Source organism: Dromaius novaehollandiae, chromosome 1 (assembly GCF_036370855.1).
Source record: "Dromaius novaehollandiae isolate bDroNov1 chromosome 1, bDroNov1.hap1, whole genome shotgun sequence".
NCBI classification, from domain to species: Eukaryota; Metazoa; Chordata; class Aves; order Casuariiformes; family Dromaiidae; genus Dromaius; species Dromaius novaehollandiae.
This window is the reverse complement of record NC_088098.1, coordinates 169,337,739-169,357,353: the sequence shown is the minus strand read 5'-3', so window position 1 is coordinate 169,357,353 and position 19,615 is coordinate 169,337,739. Positions and strand designations below refer to the sequence as shown.

At 35.2% G+C, this 19,615-nt stretch overlaps 1 long non-coding RNA gene across 1 annotated transcript; it reads left to right on the top strand.

Annotated features, from left to right (window-relative positions):
• Positions 1 to 3,440: 3,440 nt before the first annotated feature.
• Positions 3,441 to 18,652, top strand: LOC112995736 (uncharacterized). The gene is made up of 2 exons (XR_010387192.1): positions 3,441 to 8,508; positions 13,596 to 18,652. It is a non-coding gene; the product is annotated as an uncharacterized LOC112995736 (long non-coding RNA).
• The last annotated feature ends 963 nt before the right edge of the window (positions 18,653 to 19,615 follow it).

Genomic DNA, 19,615 nt, shown 5'->3' with positions numbered 1-19,615 from the left:
GCTCCTGGTTATGTGCAAGAGTACAAGAATATCGTGAGTAATGGAAAAATAATGTGTTTAGATCTTTTTCTGAGAAAAAGAGAGACTCAAGGCATTTTTTTTTATTTAGACATAGTGTTAACATCTATAACTACACTATTCATCTGGATCAGTCTGTGTTTCTTTCATTCATCCTGTTTCCGCTCTGTGATTTCATTTTTTTTGCTGGAGTGGAGAACTACAGTTCTCTCTAGGCAAAAATCATTATTATGTTGGTCCAGGAATTACTCTCCTAGGCAGTATGGATGAGCCTGTGTAAATCTCAATCACTCTGCAACACCCAGCCCCCCCACGGCATTGCCCAAGCAAGAGTTAAGCTCCCATGCCACAGTCTACTGCAGGAAACACCCACACTTTATTTCATGTCACAAATCATAAATGTGGGACGCTGCAATGTCTAAGGACTTTGAAAAAAAATGTTAGAATACCTCAGGCCCAAATAGTGGCTGTATGGGTTTAGAGAAAACCCAGGCTTTTGAGACAGTGCATCTTGAGCTATAATTGTTTTGGGGAGGTGTGTGGGGGGGAACAGGCAGTAGGGATTCACAGCTGCAAAGGTGGTCTTGGTTCCTTAGACAGGAGGTAGGGAAGTCATGCTAAGAGATCTAAGTACAGATTGCATACTTTCATCCAAAATTTAAAAAGATCTACACTGAAGTTTATGCCATCTTTTATTGTGGCAATATGGCACAGAAGAGAACAAATCCATGTGAAAAGTAGCTGAGCCAGGGAACCATACAAGTTGGCTGCAGGACGGATGTAGCTATTCCACTCTGAACCGAGTGAGCCATGAGCAGAATGGACACAAAGTACTTTGCACCTGCTTGCCCAAGAAGCAAGGATTAATCCCAGAGTATGACACAGAAACATTATAGTCACGGTACATATGCAGTGCTTTCTTAAATCTTTTTCTGCTTTTCCATTATTTGGCATATTATGAAAATACGCTCGCAAATGTATGCGGTGGTCATATTAAAAAAAGAAAAGAAAAAGAAAATACCGTTGGGTCTAGACAACATAGGATTTTGCAACCAAGCTATTACCTCCTTATCTCAGGATGTTTCCTCTGAGTAGACCATAAGGTGAGAAAAGAAATTAACAGAATTAAGCAGAACTGGATTTCATCCACTTAATGCATTTCTACCTTTATGACTTAATATCATTGTGATCAAGGACAGAGAGTGATGAGAAGCCTCCTACAGAATTCATATTAAGCACAACCTGTTTCTGGAAATTACAGATTTCTTAAAAGTACATTTAGTCCATTTCTTGGAATATGGATAAGCATACGCACATTGCATATACAATTGCAAAGGGTACTCACTGAGGCTAAGATCTCAGTCTTCCTGCAATTGCTGGGAAATGAGATAGTAAGCATTTAGTTCAGACGGGCTAAATACCCTTTGATGCTTCTCAGGCCACCACACATAGCCCTATACATCTTTACAATTGGATTTAGCTTTTGGCACAATACGTCCCAAGAAAGGAAGTTGAATTAGTCCAAGCTTTGCTAATCTCCTATGTTTCAGTGATAGAAAAGAACATCTTAAGTTGATCTTTAGAGGTGTTCCTCTGAGGTCTATCATATTCTATACAAAATAGATGGATTTTTTTCTAGAAAAGGATATAAAACAGAAGGCAAACAATAAAGCCAGCATACCAGGTCTTTCAGAGACAATAGCTCTGAGATGAAGACAAACAAGGGACAGTTCCATCTACAGGTAGTAATGTGGATAGACATGTATTTGTCTTTCTCTGGAAGGCCTGAAAGTAAGTCACTTTGTATCCAGAAGTGATGTAGCTACCTTTTCTTGCTACACACCTTGACCTCATCTGAGTTTAATCACTTAGTCTCAGCTCTGCCATAATGCAGTTAAGTAGTTTTCTGACCACATCTGACTTCCTTCTGAGTGGCTGTGCTTGTGGGTATGACAAACATACTGTTGCCTACCAATTTTTCTGGACTATCACATACCCTACTGGCTGACACAATACTACTGAGAGTAGCACAATTTACTTTGAACCAACTTCTGACAAAAGGAAAAGCCAAACGTGTATTCTTTACCAATTCTCAGCATTTATGCTGATTAGGTCACTTTTTTTTTTTTGTCAGATTTTCGGAGGTCAGAAAATCAGGAGATTTTCTTTCTTTTAAACCTAAAACTACCAAAAGATTTAAGCATGTGTTTATAGATCCCACTAAAGCTGCTGGGACATTTTAAAATGAAAGCAGGATTAACAGTCACAGGATATAGAGTTGGAAGAGATCATAATCAAATATATGAAGAAAGTCAGTCCAAAGTGGAGCTTCATTCAGTCATTCCCTGGGTCAAATTATAAGATAAATAAAAAATCCAGGAGGGTAGGAACCCCATTTACCCAATGGTAGACAGATATCCCTTACTATTTTGAATTCTCCAGAGTCAGAAATTCTGCAGTGTAAAATAAAAACGGAGGGGGGGAGGTGAAGCATGTGAAGCTTATGTCTGAGATTGATGAGTATGGCAAAATACCTCTTTTACAGCTTGGTGACTAGACAGCTTGTGGATTGGCCATGGCAAAACACACAGTATCAGGAAATATCCTGTGAAGGTTAACTTTGAATGTCTCCTAGCCTTCCTTTTGCTCTCTACTTAACTGTACGACATCTGAGTCCTAAATTTGTCCTTTTTAAATAGAAATATATACCCATTCCAGTCTTCCTTTTCTTTTCCTCTCCCTGTGTAAGGCTTAACAGGACATCACTTTAACTGAACAAGTCAGTAATTAATTAAATAAATTAAAAGCATAACCCCTATGCTTTGACCTGTAAGCGGAAGTTGCTCTGACCGCTCAGTGACACAGAATGTGATTGCTGAAAGATTAACAATGGGAAAGACAGCTGAAGAAACCACCCGAATAGAGAGTCACAAGATGCATTTCCACTCTGTTAGACCAAGAGCCATCCAGCTGCATCCTAACAGATGGTCTCAGTCTCTTGTAAAATATTAAAGTACTCCTTAATTCTATCATAGGATTTCTACAGAAGAAAGAGCTTCAATTTATTGTACTTTTACTGCTGACAGCAATAGTCCATTGAAGTGGCAGTGAAAGCACACAGAGACACTGGGGTTACTCTGTCTCTCTGGCTATGTGCCAGCACACGCTAGGAAGTCACTGTTATTGTAATGCAGATGACAGAAAGCAAGGCATACACTGCAGCTGAAGTAATTGAAAGAAATGAGCCACACACCCAAACAGAATTTCAGCTTTAAATACAAATCTTGGCATAATAATTAGCATCTCATGCTTCGGAGAGATCAGCACCCAATTGAATAATTAAACGGTGCTGAACAAAAGTGCAGCATGTCAAATAAATCAAATTTTTATGCAATAGCCAGGGTTTGGCAAACTCTTTTTTTGGGGGGTGGAGGGCGAGGGGAGGGGTGAAGGATTAAATAAAGAGATATCAGTCTCCTTTGAATATTCTTAACTCTGGTTCCAAATAGTACACTGCAGCCAGAGGACTTTTCACAGTAAAAGGACTGTAATGATTTAGATATGCAATCCACTTGAAGACGTGACCTGATACTCTTAACTGCATACCGGCTTTATGCAGAATAATTTTACTGACTTCAGAACTATTATTTATTTATGTCAGCTTAACAGAGAGAAGAGTTGCCCCAAAATTATACTAAAAAAGAAGACTGGGTTTTGAATAAGGACCCTTTTTTAGCAATTAATTCTTACTATTCAATCCAACAGTATAAAATATCCATAACACATATCGTTCCAACTGATTCCTAAGATTTTATTACTTATTAAAAAAAAGGACTTAATCAAGGAAGTCTTAGGATTAGACAGTTATCTCTGGATGCTCTAATATTTCATCACAAAAAGTGTCCATGAAATAAAAGGAAAATTCTTCTCAATAAAGCATAATGATATTTGTTAGGTCTTATATCCCTCTGTTCCATGCCTGTACAACTAGGTCTGAAATTTTTTTGAAACACTAAAACACTTCATCTTGGACAGGTGACTGCTACACACATTCAGTCTATGTGTATTTTGACAACAAATAGCATGAACTTCCATGTGTATTTCTCTCTAAAGCATATAATGCATCCTAGTGAGTTTTTGTCACTCTCACTTCCTTGTTAGTTAAACACAGAGACGCAAGTAAGAAACTCATTGAGGTATGCTGGTTCCTGAGATTGATTTCAGCATATATACTGATACAAAAGTGAATATAATACAGAAGTCTGTAATTCAGGAATGTAAAAATTAAGAAAAGTTACATCTAATGTAAAAAAAAAAAAAAAGATTTTGAATAGAATTTTTGTAACCTGGATTTTCTGCCATAAACTTTATACAAATATCCTTATATTGTTCTATCAAATAAAATGGTAAGGTATTATAAAGAGGCTGAGTCAGCAAGGCAAGGTGGGGTCACAAGGTGGGTGTCCAGGCAAAGACACTCTGGGATTCCTGAACCTGAAACGCGGCTCCCGAGCGAGGAGGTGAGGCCCAAATAAGGCTTCTCCCAGCCCATTCTCACCCCACTCCTTCCCAGCAGCCCAATCCCAGGTTGCCCAGCCATCCCAAACCCCATGCTGGCCTTGGGGTCCCACAGCCGAACCTCAGGGTAGGGGGTGTCCATGCCCTCACAGCCCTCACAGGAGCTACTGAGAGCTACTGCTGGGCAACTAGTAGGTTTTTAGAGGAAAAATGTGTTTAACTGAGGGCATATCCTTTCATTCTAATTAGTAGAAATGTTGTTTTGTTTTTCTTTGAGGCATCAAGACTATGGACAGAAGCACAGTGCCAACTGAAGCATCAGATCAATTACGCTACTCTACAGGAGATGCATTGAATCTGTCCAATATTTCCTAATTGCATCTCAATACAAAAACAAATTTCACATTTTAATATTTTTCTCCACCCACTTTTGTGTTTAATAGACCATTTTTTCCCTACATCTTAAATCAGTCATTTATATGATATTATTAATATTGCTAATAAAAATTTAAGGGCCAATTTTTCTTTCTGTGCATGTGTCCCTATCATTAGAAATGTTCTAGATACTAGCTTAGACTTAACAAACTTCTCATTATAGTTACTATTTTTACAGATAGGGCAAATCAACCTTTTAATGCAATTTGATCTGAAGACTTCTTGAGTCTCTGAATACCAAGAAACAAATCCTCATCCAATGAATGAATGATCAACAACATTATATGATGATTTGTCAGATGAAGTTCCAGGAAAAAAAGGAATAATTGCAGCAGAAAACACATTTATTCCAGAAAACATAATTATTTGCATATATATATATATATATGCATATATGTGTATATATATATATACACACACATATATAAACAGCCCTCCTTTGTGGAACAACTTTTCCATATGAATCTATTCACTAGTTTCTACTCCAAATCCTTCCCTGCCATCCACATTTTCTTGTAACCAACATTGGTAATCAGTGCTTCACTAGTTGTCAGTATTAGTTATTTGTTCTATAATTATTTTATGAAAGAGTTTTTGGATATTTTCCAGAAATGATTCAGAACTTACAGTTTTATAGTAGCTAGCTTTATGTAATAAAATGATCTCCACTGCTATTGTTTGTCAGTTTTGTTTGCCTTGGTTCAACTGCGACTGTAAACTCTTCAGGACGAGAGCTGTGCTGCATTCCTAAGCAGCCTAGCACAAGGTCAGACCTTGACTGAGGAAAATATTTTAACACAAATAACAAATAAACAGATTATGGCTAATATATATACACCGCTATCTGCCAGTCACAGCTGAAGGTGTGATTTCAGCTGTGGGACAAATTTTACATGAGTGCTATCCTCTGTACAGTTAGTGTTTGGCCACCAACTAGTTCTTGGTATAGCCCTAATTTGCTCTTGATTTTTCAGGTGTAAATTTCATTTTTCAAATAAAAAAATCTCAGAACTTGCATGTTAATTTCTAATGAGTCAAATAGATGGATATTATCATAGTTCAGACCCTGCATACATGCTGCAGCTGAACTGCCTTGATAGTTATTTTGGAGGTTTGTAACAACTAGTACAAAATATTATACAAAATCAGGTCAAAACAATATTTTCTAAAAATATAATATATATGATGAATGGGCCTATGAAAAACAGGTCTGATGAAAGCATAAAATGTACTTCTTTCATAAGTTTCATAAATTATAAATAGAAAAGACCAGCCCCTCTATATCTGGTGCTGTCATTGGAAAATAAAAAAAATGAATAATCTATCATGTATGAGATATATCACCTACGTGATTTATTGTTTTGCTAGAAAACACTTATTTTATTACTGTGACAAGTACAGAGTAGAATCTGTATAAAATGGCGAATTTTGATCAATGTGACCTAAAAACTTGTCTTCACGAATAATGATTCGTTATTACTGAAAGTGAGGTAGATTGTGTATTACGTAAAATTATATTGAAAGGAATATGAAATAATCTATCAAATTCTGTAAAAATGACAATGAATAAGTAGAAAAAAAGTTTCCTTGAAATACATTTTCATTGTATAGTCACTTTTCGACAAAATTGAATATCTTGCTAGCATTTGCAAAAAAAGAGAACAAAAATGCTTTGTTTTTCTTTAACGCTATCCATACTGGGATGGTCTACAGTGAGATACCACTGCAACATTCTGAGATTTTTAGAACAAACAAGGAAAACATGGAAGAGTATGTTTTGTATAATTATGCAAACAAATTTGAATGGAACTACTTTTACACTCTAGTCACTCTTCTCTCCATAATGTCTGTCTGTAGGTCCTGTGCTCAGTGTTGTTCCATAACAGCCCCTTTTCCTATAACCCATTCTTTATGAAATTATGTCATTTTGTTGCAGTAGTATCTGTAGATTCCTATTCAATTCCTTCTGATTTTGTATAAGTGGAAAAAATGTGCATATAGTATGTATGTGGCAATTTTTTATCAAAAACAATTTGGAACAAGGGACAAGACAGTGAATCACTTCTTGATGAATCAGAAATGGGAAATGAACAAACTCACTAAGTCTGAAGTTGAGGGTTGAAGATGAAAAAAAAATCAATAGTTCTTTCCCATGAAAAAATATAATGATTGTAAGACTGATCTTTTGCAATAGGAAACTGTGAGCAAGCTATATTGCTGAAATTTGCTAGGTGCAGTGTAAGAATTTTGGTCCAGCAAAAGTAAAGTTCATACTTCAGAGTGTACAAGTTCCTGTAACAGAAACCTCTAACCTTCACTTAAACATTATTAAAAACAATGAAATAAACAGCAATAGGAATCTATTCAATAATTATTTTTAAAAATTTCAACAAAAAAGCAATATGCATATTTAATGCTTTTCTGATTTCCCAACAGTTTATTCTAACTGATACTTCTTCTAGGCAATTTTAATGGCTAACACTTTAGCTAAGACTTGTTCAGTCATCATAAGCAAATTTTCTCAGGAAAAAAACGTTCTCCAACATTTTGTTTCCAAGGAAACATTTCTCATATTTTTTCTGCAGATGGCAGCAAATATCCACTGATCAGCAGAACTTTTTTCAGTATATATATTGCATTATACTTATAAGAAGACCAAGATAAAAGTAATAGAAGAATATGTGTTAAGACAATTGTAATAATAGTAGAGAATTTATATCTACTAAATCTAATAATAGTAGACAATTTATCACATTGAAAAAGATTCATTTATGTGTTAAACACATTTTAGCATATTTTACTATAACGATTAAAACAGAGCAAAATATGTCGACATTTTATGTAGGAATAAATGTATCCAGCTATGTAGGACTGTAGGAATAAAACAAGTACAGCTTTACTGGGAGAGAAATTTAAAGCATAGGCTATTATTATAATACAGGATATAAATAATCAGCTGATGAAATTTCTGGTGTTACAAGTGCCAATATTTCTTATCTACCTAATTTATACTACACTCACAAGTTTAGAAAGGATCCATGGGTCGGAAACCCGTTCTGCTGGGTACCATATAAAATAGCAAAAAGATCCTACTATTCAGGCTTTGTCAGTGAAGACACATGTTTATGAATCAGCTGACATAGTCCTGCTTAATGAAGACTTTTCATCAAGTGGAGGTTGGACTTTACAACATCCTTCTACAAGTAGGTAGATTTTTTAAGGCAAATTCTGGAGAATATAAGAATACACAGAGCTCCAATCTCTGTCAGATGATTAATACGGCTTGCTTCTATACATGGTTGTTGTTTTCCTGTGTGACTGAGCAGCTCAAATTCACAGATTTTTTTAGCAATAAACTGTTTTTTTGGTTTTTTTTTTTTGTGGTAGATAAAATATTAGCATCAGGAACAGATTTTTGTGACTCTTTCAAAAAGAATAAGAATTTATTTAAAGACTGTTGGATTTTTATATTCACAGCATGAGCTTCTTTCTTCATAAACAAGGCACTGTAGAAGACATCATGGTTCTGCCTGCCAGGTAACATGACTACACTGATGCTTAGTGTTTGCAGCTAATGGCATCATTATTGCTATGAACTGGAATGATATTAATAGATTGAAAGATTGAGTGCTGCTAATTCATTAACAATAGACATGCTGATATAATGGGCTATAATGGGAATGACAACTGAGGATCAATGTAAATGTAGGGAAGCACAAAATTTTTCTCACTCTGGTGCCGTCCTATGTCCTTCAAGATCTTTCTTGCCATTTTGCACCTCTGTCATATCACATTACTAAGATTTCTGATCCCATTCAGTCACAGCAATGTCAACCGAATGTACTCTAAAGCTGGAGTGAAAAAAATCCTTAAAAATCCTTAATAGCACAGAAATTCTTGGCTGGTACTTGATATCTTCAGAGCTTTCTATCAATTAGCTGGGTTGCATTAGGAAATATTACATTAGAATCTCCTTGGTAGGTGAAAAACTAGCCAACACTTAATGATTTTGTTTTACAGAAATTCAAGATAATTAATACTGCTGGTCTGTTGTGGCCTACAGTTCAGAGTGAAATGTTGGCCTTGTGTACATCACTGTCAAAATTTTTAATTGACCTCAGTTACCTTTTTTTTTCCTTTTCATTTGGAATATTTTTTTCTGTTGTACCAGCATTCTCCCATAAAAGTTTGGATTATGTAATCTGATAAAATTCAAGATTTTAAGGCGTATTTAAGCAGGAGGCATATCTTCAGGTTGCATATTTTTTTTTCAAATCCACTTATTCCTCCTTATTTGTTCATACAACTAACAATTCACTTCAACTTGAGTGTCTTCATAGCTTTTTCAAATATTTTTCAATGTACTCATTGCATAGATTCTCTGAGTTTCTGCTTAAAATTAAAAAAAATAAAAAAATGAAGCCAGATCAGAAGATATTAATTCAGATATCAATTTCCTGTTTTCCTAGTCCTTTGAGGATTGTGTATGCTGAGCCTTACTTGATTTTGCTGGTTACACTGCAGTAGCAAACAATCAAAAATTCCTACAAGATTTATTGCCATGTGGAACTGAACCTGATTTCAATTTTAGTTTAAAAACTAATTGTGTCTGGTCTGATGCCATAGATCTATTAGATAAATAATAAAGGTTCCCAATAGTCATTTAGGGACACTGATTTATAATAAATTCAGAGTAAAAAAAATGGTTTGCAAATATTGCTGTCTTATAATGGAATGGTGAAACCGAGCACAGACAATTAGAATATCATTGCCAGAACAGTTGTGCATACTAATGTTGCAATTATAAACAAACAAACAAAATCTCTTGGGAAGCTGCCAGCTAATCTCAGAAATATTTAGATATCCTTTGTCTTTCCCTTTTGAATTGGGGGGAACTGTCGGGGGTACTCCAGCTTTGACTGTGCTCAGGTTTGCTTCATCTTGAGCACTTTGACACCTCTCAGCTAATTTCAATTTTAATCCAGCAGTAAGCACTCCTCTGCTTAAATCCCCTGACCTAATTTACAGAGTTATAGAGAGGGAAGGTGTCTTTGAGACATATTTTTTGGAAGATTTCCACTTGTGGAAAAAAAAGCTGCTCATATAGCAACACATTTTAGATCATTATTATGGAGCTCCTAAAGAGCAGGGTGTGTGTGTGGGGGGAAACACAGAAAAAGGGAGGGTGCTAAGAGCGACTGTTCATAAGGAAGTCTTTGGACATTTACCCCTTTATACGGTGTTTATAAAGAGACGCCTCACTAAAGGTGGTTTGGTTAAGATGTCAAATTACTTGATATAAATGATCCAAGAAGGAGGCTTTCCACTTGCAGAATGATGTTAGCTTGCTGAGACTGAAGTTGATCTTTGTGCGGCCTCCCATTCAATCTTCCCACACATGGTATGAGGTAAGATTTGAGGATCCTAAGTTTTTCACAGATCTTGCCATTAGGTAATTAGGTCTCTTCAAAAGGCAGTTGGATAGAGCATTCCAGGTGTCAAGTTTTAAAACTATTTAGCTACCTAAATTTTAAATATATACAGAAATAAATGCAGTAAACCAAATGCACAATTTTCAGATTTTTGCTGTCTGTGTTTGTGGGAGTCTTCATACAGTTAAACTTAGGCTCTTATGTAAATTAAGCCAGTCCACTAAAATATCTTAAGCAATAAGGATACTTTAAAGAAAATGTTACCTTTCTTGCTAGCAGCCCTTATAATTCAGCTGTGGAATTTTACCTAGAATGTATGATGTGAGTGAATCCATGGCAGATGGCTTTTCTCAATCATATAACAGAAACCACTATAACAAATGTGTCCATTCACTTGTCTAAAAGGTTCCTTGAGATTTTTATTTTAACTTGGAGAGTTTTCTTGTCAGTTCGATTAGGTTTGCCGCTGTGTTGTGTTATAATTGATGCACATATATCAAAGGACTAGCCATAGCTGTTAGAAAAAGAAAGAAAGAAAAAAAAAAAACTATCATAGAAGCTTCCTGTTGCCCTGGGATGAACTTTGAAGCCTATATTTCATGCAGGCTGTTATGAATGATGGATTAAAAAATAATGAGTCTGGAACATATGGAACAAAAATGTTGACATTAAGTGTTTCAGTGTGAATGTAAGAACTTTTTATCACGTTTGTGCACATAAATTCTCTCAGTGCTGACCAGTCTTGAGAGGATTTACTCATACCATAGAAGTGTTTGTTTTATATTGTGTTTATACTCCATGGATTTTATTATATAGCATTGTATCTTGCAGATAGGGTATGGCGTTAAATAAAACACAACATCAGTACCCCAGACTTCTTAAAATCATATGGTAGTAAATAAATGGTAAAAACTTTGTACAATGGTACCAAGATTATTCATATGATAGAATGAAAATTAGCATACTTAGACGTTTGTATTATAGCAAAATAATAGAATAGCATGTTGGAGGGGGAGCAGTAATAAATGAAGATCCATAAATTAATCTCTCTAAAGTATTTTTCCATTAACTAATCACATTTTAAAGAACAGTAAAACACATATCCACTGGTAAATAACTTGTATTACTACAAGCAATATGTTCAATCTGATGTGCAACATTACTTCAAATGTATTTGTTGATCTGCTATTAAGCTCATTACTTTCCCCCCCCCCCCAAAAAAAAGTTCAGATTTGTTGGTTCACTTTGTTAATGGTAAAATGGATTTATTTATTTTTTACACACACAAAAAATCATGCTCTCCTGAGGATAAAAGGGTTTTTTTCTTTGTTTTCTCCATAGACAACTACTTACTTCTGATACCTAACTGTAAAATGCAAATCAAGAATGATTTTAATAATTCATAAAATGAAATGAAGAAACAGACATACATATTACTTTTTCTTTCCATCATTGCTTGTATTCCACAGTAAAATTTCCAATATTCTATCCTCTCTATTTGTTAAGGCCTAAAACCTCCTTTTATTTTGTTCAAAACAACCTATCATACTTTTTGCTTGTTTTTAATGCAATTTCATATCTGCTAGCAATGCTTCCATTACTGCATTTGCAGCCATTTTTATTTTGTCATTTATTGATTTGGAGTTTTCTAAAACTGCTTCAGTTTAGTATAGTATACACTTAGTAAGATATATAGAACATTACAGCACATATTAACTAAGATTTATCTCTGTTCTAAACACCTCTACAATTTTTAATCTCTTCATTGAAACAACTTCAGCTTACTGAGACTCTTATTTTAACATTTTATCCAGAAAAAAACACAGACTGTAACAAATAATCTTATCATGGTTCCCTTCACTGGCACAGAATGGCTTTGGACATAGCTCTGGTTTTTGGAGGGGGGTTTTTTGATTTGTTTTTTTTAAAGGTTTTCCTGTCATGTTTCATTATGAATTCCTGAATTATGTGAATTTGTTGTGCAAGGGTATACTTCCAATATAAAGGCATCAGTTTGCCCTAGGTCCAGGCCAGAGCAGAAATGAGATTTTGAACGCTATCAATTTGTCCTTGATTCTCCCTTTGCTTCAGGGAATTTACCAGAGCAGGCAATGGTGATGGAAGAGATCTTGCCCTGGGTCGACAGGAAATTATGTGCTTTCCTACAGTGCCCTTTGATATGTGATATTTGCATAGCCATGTATATGGCACATCAGCCCACTGAGCCTTCTCTCCCTTTACCAGGAACTGATCAAGATGGCCCATTAAGAGGATTCCTCCATAGTAGCCAAAGCGGGCATACAGGCTTTGTAGGGACGTTTCCTTTACTGTCAGCTCATTTCCTTCATCGCTGATGAATCACTTACCTCTCAGTGCATAAGAAGTACGGAGAAAGGCTTAGATAAATGCAAATTTCACCAGAAAAGTCAACAGCAAGAAGAATAGCAACCATTTCATTATTTTGTAAAACCAAATTAATGCTTTAATTCCTCGTTTTCTACAGAAAATGGAAATACCTATTTTAAACTTATTCGTTCAGGTATTGTTTTGGTAAAGTAATTTGAATATCCTAGATCTTTTGTATTTTTAAAGCAATCAATAAGATTTCTTCCCCCCCCCCCCCCCCAAATACTCTTGGAGTTTATATTGATCACATTTTTAAGTCCTTGGACCTTGATTTCTTCAGAACTCCTTCTCGAGTCCTTGTGGCCCTACAGTTCTGTTATTAGGTTTTACCCTTTCAAAGTATCCAAAATAGTGGAGGGCTGTGTTTCAGTCTATCAGAGTGGCATTCTTATAGTAGGAAACTGAAGATACATTGCATGCCTTAGAGTATGCCAAGAGAACATGTGGACCCCCAGAAATTTCTAAAAGATTACTGAACCAGGATAAATGGCACTGTCTGGGGAAAGGTCCCCCCCCACCCCCTTCTCCAGTGATCTGTTATCACTTTTAAAAGCAATTATGTATTTAGACTGTCCAAAGACTTTTTGTAACTGTATAAACACTTATGATTTTATATCACATGCCTCCTGAAATATGACAAAGCAGTAAGTTTACATATGAACTGAATTATTTTGGAAAAAGGAAAAGGATGAGATTCTTAGTCTCTGCCTTCCACCTTTCAAAAGAGGAAACATAACAGTAGGAAGAGGTCTGTACTCTTACTTTTTGTAATTATTCTGATTCCAGAAACTTAAAAACATCAACGTATTCAGCAAACTGAGGAAAGACCAGCAGAAAAGGATTAACCAGAACCTTTCACACATCTTCCAAATAAATATATTCATGATTATGAAGCTTCTTGAACTGTAGTCACCCAGATGTCTTCAGTAATTTACTGGTAAATAGACCCTGTAATCAACACAAGGAGATAACACTCAAACTATGAATTCAAGCATGCAAGGAAGGTATAGCTTTTTTTTTTTTTTCTTTTTTCTCAGAAAGATGCTTTTTAAAATTCTATACAGAAGAATATTCAAACAGTAACATAGTCTCTGAGCAGGGATTATACCTACCACTTTTATGTGTTTACAAAACTTGATCAACTCTATGTTTCCAGTTCATCCACAGGAAAGGGATGAACAATTCATACAGCTCTCCCTTAACCCAAGTTCATCATGAAGGACCAAACTCAAGTAATCAGTATAAGCCTCTATATTTGCATCAGAAGCAGCAGTAAGTAAATTTAACGCTTTTGGTAAATTTGATACTATATCTATATAGAGCAGAAGAAAAAAGGCATTATATACATAACTCACACACCCTTATTAAAGAAAGTTTGCCCTGCAAATCTGAAAACTAAAGGAATCAAAATCTCCATAAACATTATTTTTAAGACTTTATCTGCTACAAATCATTATCCGCAATCAAATTCAAACTTTTGAGATAAGAAATACAATCCTGTAGTATTTCTAGAAAGGCTTTGTTCGTGTTCTTCTGGCTGGTTAGTTACTAATCACTGTACAGGAACACTTCAAAGTCAATGTAGCACCAGGTATAGAGGAAGCCTCAGTCCACAAGGAAGGGAGAAATGATCTTTTCTATCAGATCTCTGTGATCACACCAAGCTATAAAATGGTTTTTATAACAAAACACTTTCATATTCCTCTAACAGGATAGTCTCAAGTGCACAAATATAGGTGCATATGCCAATGCAGAATACATAATACGTTTATACTGCTAAATAAAAGAGGTCGAGGGAACAAGTTCAAGCAATGTTCCCCTGATGATTCACACTGCTTAATTGTAAGATCACTCTCTCACTCAGTTTGGACTGCTCTTGCTAGCTCTTTCCAAGACAAATCTGTTAAAAATGGAGCTTCCTCTAAGGAAACAGAAGACAAAAATAGTGGGTGGCTGTTGGCAAAGGGAGTGCTTGCTGATCCTCTTTTGTATAGCAGTGTAGGCAAAACCAATGCATTTGATACTTAAAGCACAAATCAGACCTCCTGCAGACACAGTACTTAGATACGAGAACATCTGCAGTAAGTCTGGTGTGTTCTGGATACCTTGGACTCTTGGACTTCCTCTTCAGTAGCTCTTACTAAGTGTAATGACCATTTATTTCAGAACATCAGGATTTCAGGAAGACTTGCTAAAGCAGTCTGAGTAGACCAAATTGCCACTGGCATCCAAAAATCTTTCACAAATATTCTGACTGGATGCTGCTTAAAGTGACAAGCTAAAGCAAGCACTTCTATTTTTGCCGATAAATCTGCATGTGCTTCTCTTGCAATCATTTATTCTCTCTGAAGCAGAAAAGATCAGCTTTTCAGTTCTGTCTTCTAACCGATCCTTCCATCACAATTTAACTTACATTAACTGTTGTTTACTCTTAAAAATACAGAGACATCTCAAAAGCATTGATGATAGCATTAATAATACAGGCATGAAGTTGGGAAAATACTGCAGTTGAAAATAACGTCAGAGTTAATTGAATATAAACACAAAAAATTAAGATGCTGACAGAAAAAGAAACATTTAATGTGGGAAAGAAGAGTAGAAACAAAAGGGATAACACACAGAATGAATCTACTTGAAGTGGAACAAGGAAATTCACAAAGCTATTGAAGACTATGAAGGCTGGGAAATATTATTCAAGGTAGTTAAAAATAGCAATTTCATTCCTTTATGACAAGCTGATTTATTCTGTGCCTTTCAACTGATAAGTCGTAATAAATAATACATAACTAGTATTCATTATGTCCTACTCTGCAATAATAGTGAGAGCCTTTTGCTAGAATTTCAGCACTATAATTTTTCTGAAAAATGTATGCTATCAGAATAAGGTCCTGTAAACGTGTTTTAAATCCTTCAGTGTATATATACATCAAACATTTTAACACATAGGCTTATATCATCAATAACTGAGTTCCAACTCGGGGAAAACCCAGAAAAGTTTCTATTTGAATTTCCTAATGTATAGGTTAAATGATTGAAATGAAATCTGCATTAGGTCATGCTTGGGAAGCCTTTCTGTAAAAGGTTCACTGTTACCTCTGAAAGCTTCTAAAAATAAGTATTGACGTGCACTTTTTCATTAATTGTATGCTGAGATTTAATGGGTTTGCAGCAAAGTGTTGAAATTTGCTGTGCTAGTGTAAATTGTTTAAGAACAGAACTATGTGCTTTATTGTCCATTATTAACCCTGCATGAAAATTTTTAAATGCTGATTCTTTTCAAGAAATGAACAAATGTTTATTTAACTGTGATAATTATGGACACTCAACTGAAACTGTTTATAATTCAAAAAAATATTAAAGTGATAGATTTTTAAAGTTTGTTATCAGGTTAATGAAGAAAGTCATACTCATGAGTGATATTTTTAAGACAATTTTGCTGTAGACCCCAAGGAACACTGAAGATATAGTGGGTACTGACCCATGGACTTTAAGTGAAGATACATCAGAGATATATAATCAGGTCTGTAAGACACCATATTCTATTTTTTTCTACTTGGGCAAGAAAATCCCAGATAATAAACTTATCCTTCTACATACTTCAGCATGTGAAGTACTAACTTTCTGCCTTTCTTGAGTTTCCATCTTTTTCCAAATGATTGTTCAGTACTAAAACAAATTAAGGGTTTTACATTAACAAAAGACTTTGATCGATTCTAGTTAAAATAATCTGGTCATTTACATTTCAATTTCCAATACGTTTGTGAATAACCATTAGGAAGAAGAGATGCAGTACAGGACATTACGCCATGTCATAGAACATGAACGATGTTTTCATTTTGTTATAGACCTAGTTCACAAACAATGGAAAAATGTGAACAAAATATGCACCAAAATATGCCACAAAATATATACCAAATACTACTCTAGTTCTACTCCTCTGTGGTAATTAAGGGAGTATGCATTTGACTATGTGTTATGGCTAATGTTAGCAGAGAAAAACAGACAAAATGGCCTCAATAGGGGCCACCAGAGGCCCCTTCCAAACTCGTCTGTTCTATGATAATGTAGAACAAGTTTATTATTGACAAAAATAAGAGAGTCTGGAAAAGTGCATCAGGAGTTCATGACTTAGTGTTATATTGACTTTTTCAAGATAAAACACAAAAGATCATAGCAGTATAGCTGAGCACATCCCCTCCCTTGCTTGTCTATCTCAAAAACCTCACATGTTTTACTACATTTAAAGTTATTCCTGACATCCTATCAAAGCTTTTTCTTACCAGAAGTTAAGTGCATCACTTGTTGGCTAGTCAATAAGTGGAAGGTGCAGAGAATAATTCTGTATTTGTTCATTTTCCCCTTCACAGCAGTCCTTTAAAAATTGAAACATTTATCAGATCTGCTTGTCAGTTGCCTCTTCTCCAAGTATCATTACTATTGGATGGACCATTAATATAGACAATAGTACTTAGTAATTTAATCCCCACAGAAAGTCTCTCTTTCTGCCCGTTCATACGTTTAGCAAACATATTTATGTATGTAACACAGGAGAGATTGAAGAAAGAGGGCTTATTTTCTCTAGAAATATATATTATGCATAATAATAATCTACATACACTTATTGGTTCTTTTGTATCTTCACTGAAGAAGCTTTCTTGGACTAGAAGATCTCTTTGGATGAAGATGACTTTTCCAGCTGTGTGTTCTCTAATCAGCAAAAACAGTTTTAAGCCTTTATAGTCTCCCTGTGGGATTTTCATAAGTCTATCAAAATATCTCTTGTGATCCCTTACTGCAAATGTTTAATTATGCAAGGAAGCCAGCAACTTCCTAAAGTCCCAGAACTTCCTAGTTATTGCCTTGGCACAGTAGAAAATCCTCACAGAATGTAGCTTATTTCAGGCACTAGAGGGGCTTAAAACTCATATTCAGACCAAAGTCATGGCTTTCATCTTAAAGCTAGAGCAGCATATTTTAACAAGTCATTATGTTATGGCATTCTCATAGATAGTAACTTGTCTCAAATAATCTTTGCAAAGTACAAAAGTAAAACTGCTGTGGGAAACAATGGTGGTGGTGGAAGTTTTTATTTTGTTTTTTTCCTAGTCTTGGGCTTTTAAGGGAAACTATTTTAATATGAATAAAGAAACAAAGCGAGTGAGAAGTTAATCCTGCTGGACCAGACACACTAAGATCACCTCTCTCCTAATATTGTTGCTGTGGTCTTAAAAAATATGTTCTAAAGTATCTTGAAAATTTGACGTAACTTGTCAACCCACACTGGAGACAGCAGCCCAGTATTTACTATTCAGATTCTACCCTTGGTGGCATTTCAAGATAAAATGGATTTGGATCAGGAGGAAATGAGTTCAAACATAGATACAAAGAACTTTTTGCACTGACAAATTTTAGATCATATTCAAATCAAACATCTAGGAAATAATAATCTGTAGTGGATAAGAACTGAGTTTGGGTAGCATCAGGAGCTTCCCACATTCTCTCATACACTGGAAAGTGGTTTTCTCTAACTCAGAAAAAAAGAAAAAAAAATAGTATGCACAGTCCTGGCTTCATCCCCTTTTTGCTGTTATAGAGCCACCAGCCATGATCTATCAGAGATGTGCTTAAATAACTGTGAGGGTCTCAATAGTCAAAATTTAGAGCCAAAGACCAGTGGAAAGAGGAAGAGCAGACAGAGATTGTATTTGACCATGTAACAATCATGCCAAACATCTAATCCAGGAGATTTACAGTGCAAAATAAAACCCTGAGGCAACTCATGGTCTTTTGCAGTCTCCATAAAACAAAAAAGACAGAACATCTGAATTAAATGCAATGAACAATATTTCTAAAAAACTTCAAAATACAGATATATTTCTTTCCTACATTTGATTAAAGAAATAAAAATATTCAGCTGAGTAGTACATTTTAAACTTAATTAAGAAACAGTAATTGAAGGTGGATGTTTTCCTTTGCTTTTCTTTTTTCCCCTTCCTCTTTCCTTTTCATGTGAGTTTACAACTCCTGACTGCCAAGAAAATGGGTCAGTGTCTGGTTGAATGACTAGAGATCTTAATTGTGCTAAATATACAATTTCAGCCAGTCAGAATATCTGGATGTTTGAACTATTCTTACTTAATGAGCACAGATTATGAAAAAAAAAAAAAAAAAAAAAAGATACCTCTATTTCCGCTTTTTCTTTTTCTTTTTTTTTTTTTTATTGTAACAATGGCTGCCACTATACTTGCGTGGACCCAGAGTCTCTAATTGTTTTCTGAACACACCTGTTAGATTGAATTGTACAGAGGAATTAGGCAGAGGAATGCTTCATTTTTCTAGATAATTTTCAGACATATTTGAGAGATAGGTGCCAAGAAGCTGTCAAAATTGAAGTGCTACTCAGCAGGTTTAAAACCAGATTTTCAGTAATTGTGGAACTCAGGAAAAAAAATAAGATGTGTAGAGATTAGGTGCTTGCTGGATAGGCTTGTTTGAAACTAAATTCCACATTAATCCTGTATTAGGCAGCCATGAGTACATGTAAACTGCAGAAATAAAGTACTTTGCTTGCTTTAAATAAACTAGATGGGATATTACATTAAATCTAGCTATTGGAGCATGTCAGTTTGCTCTACTTTTTCCCAAAGGTGGGAGTGTTAGTTTAAATTCCCATTTCTGACTGAGCAAATTCAAACCTGTATCTCCCATCCTCCAAATTACAGGTATTTTGTTTTCTATGAAAGGATGTTTCTGTGAAGGATAAGAGACAACATGTGTCAAACTACACCATATGTCCAAAAGTCCAA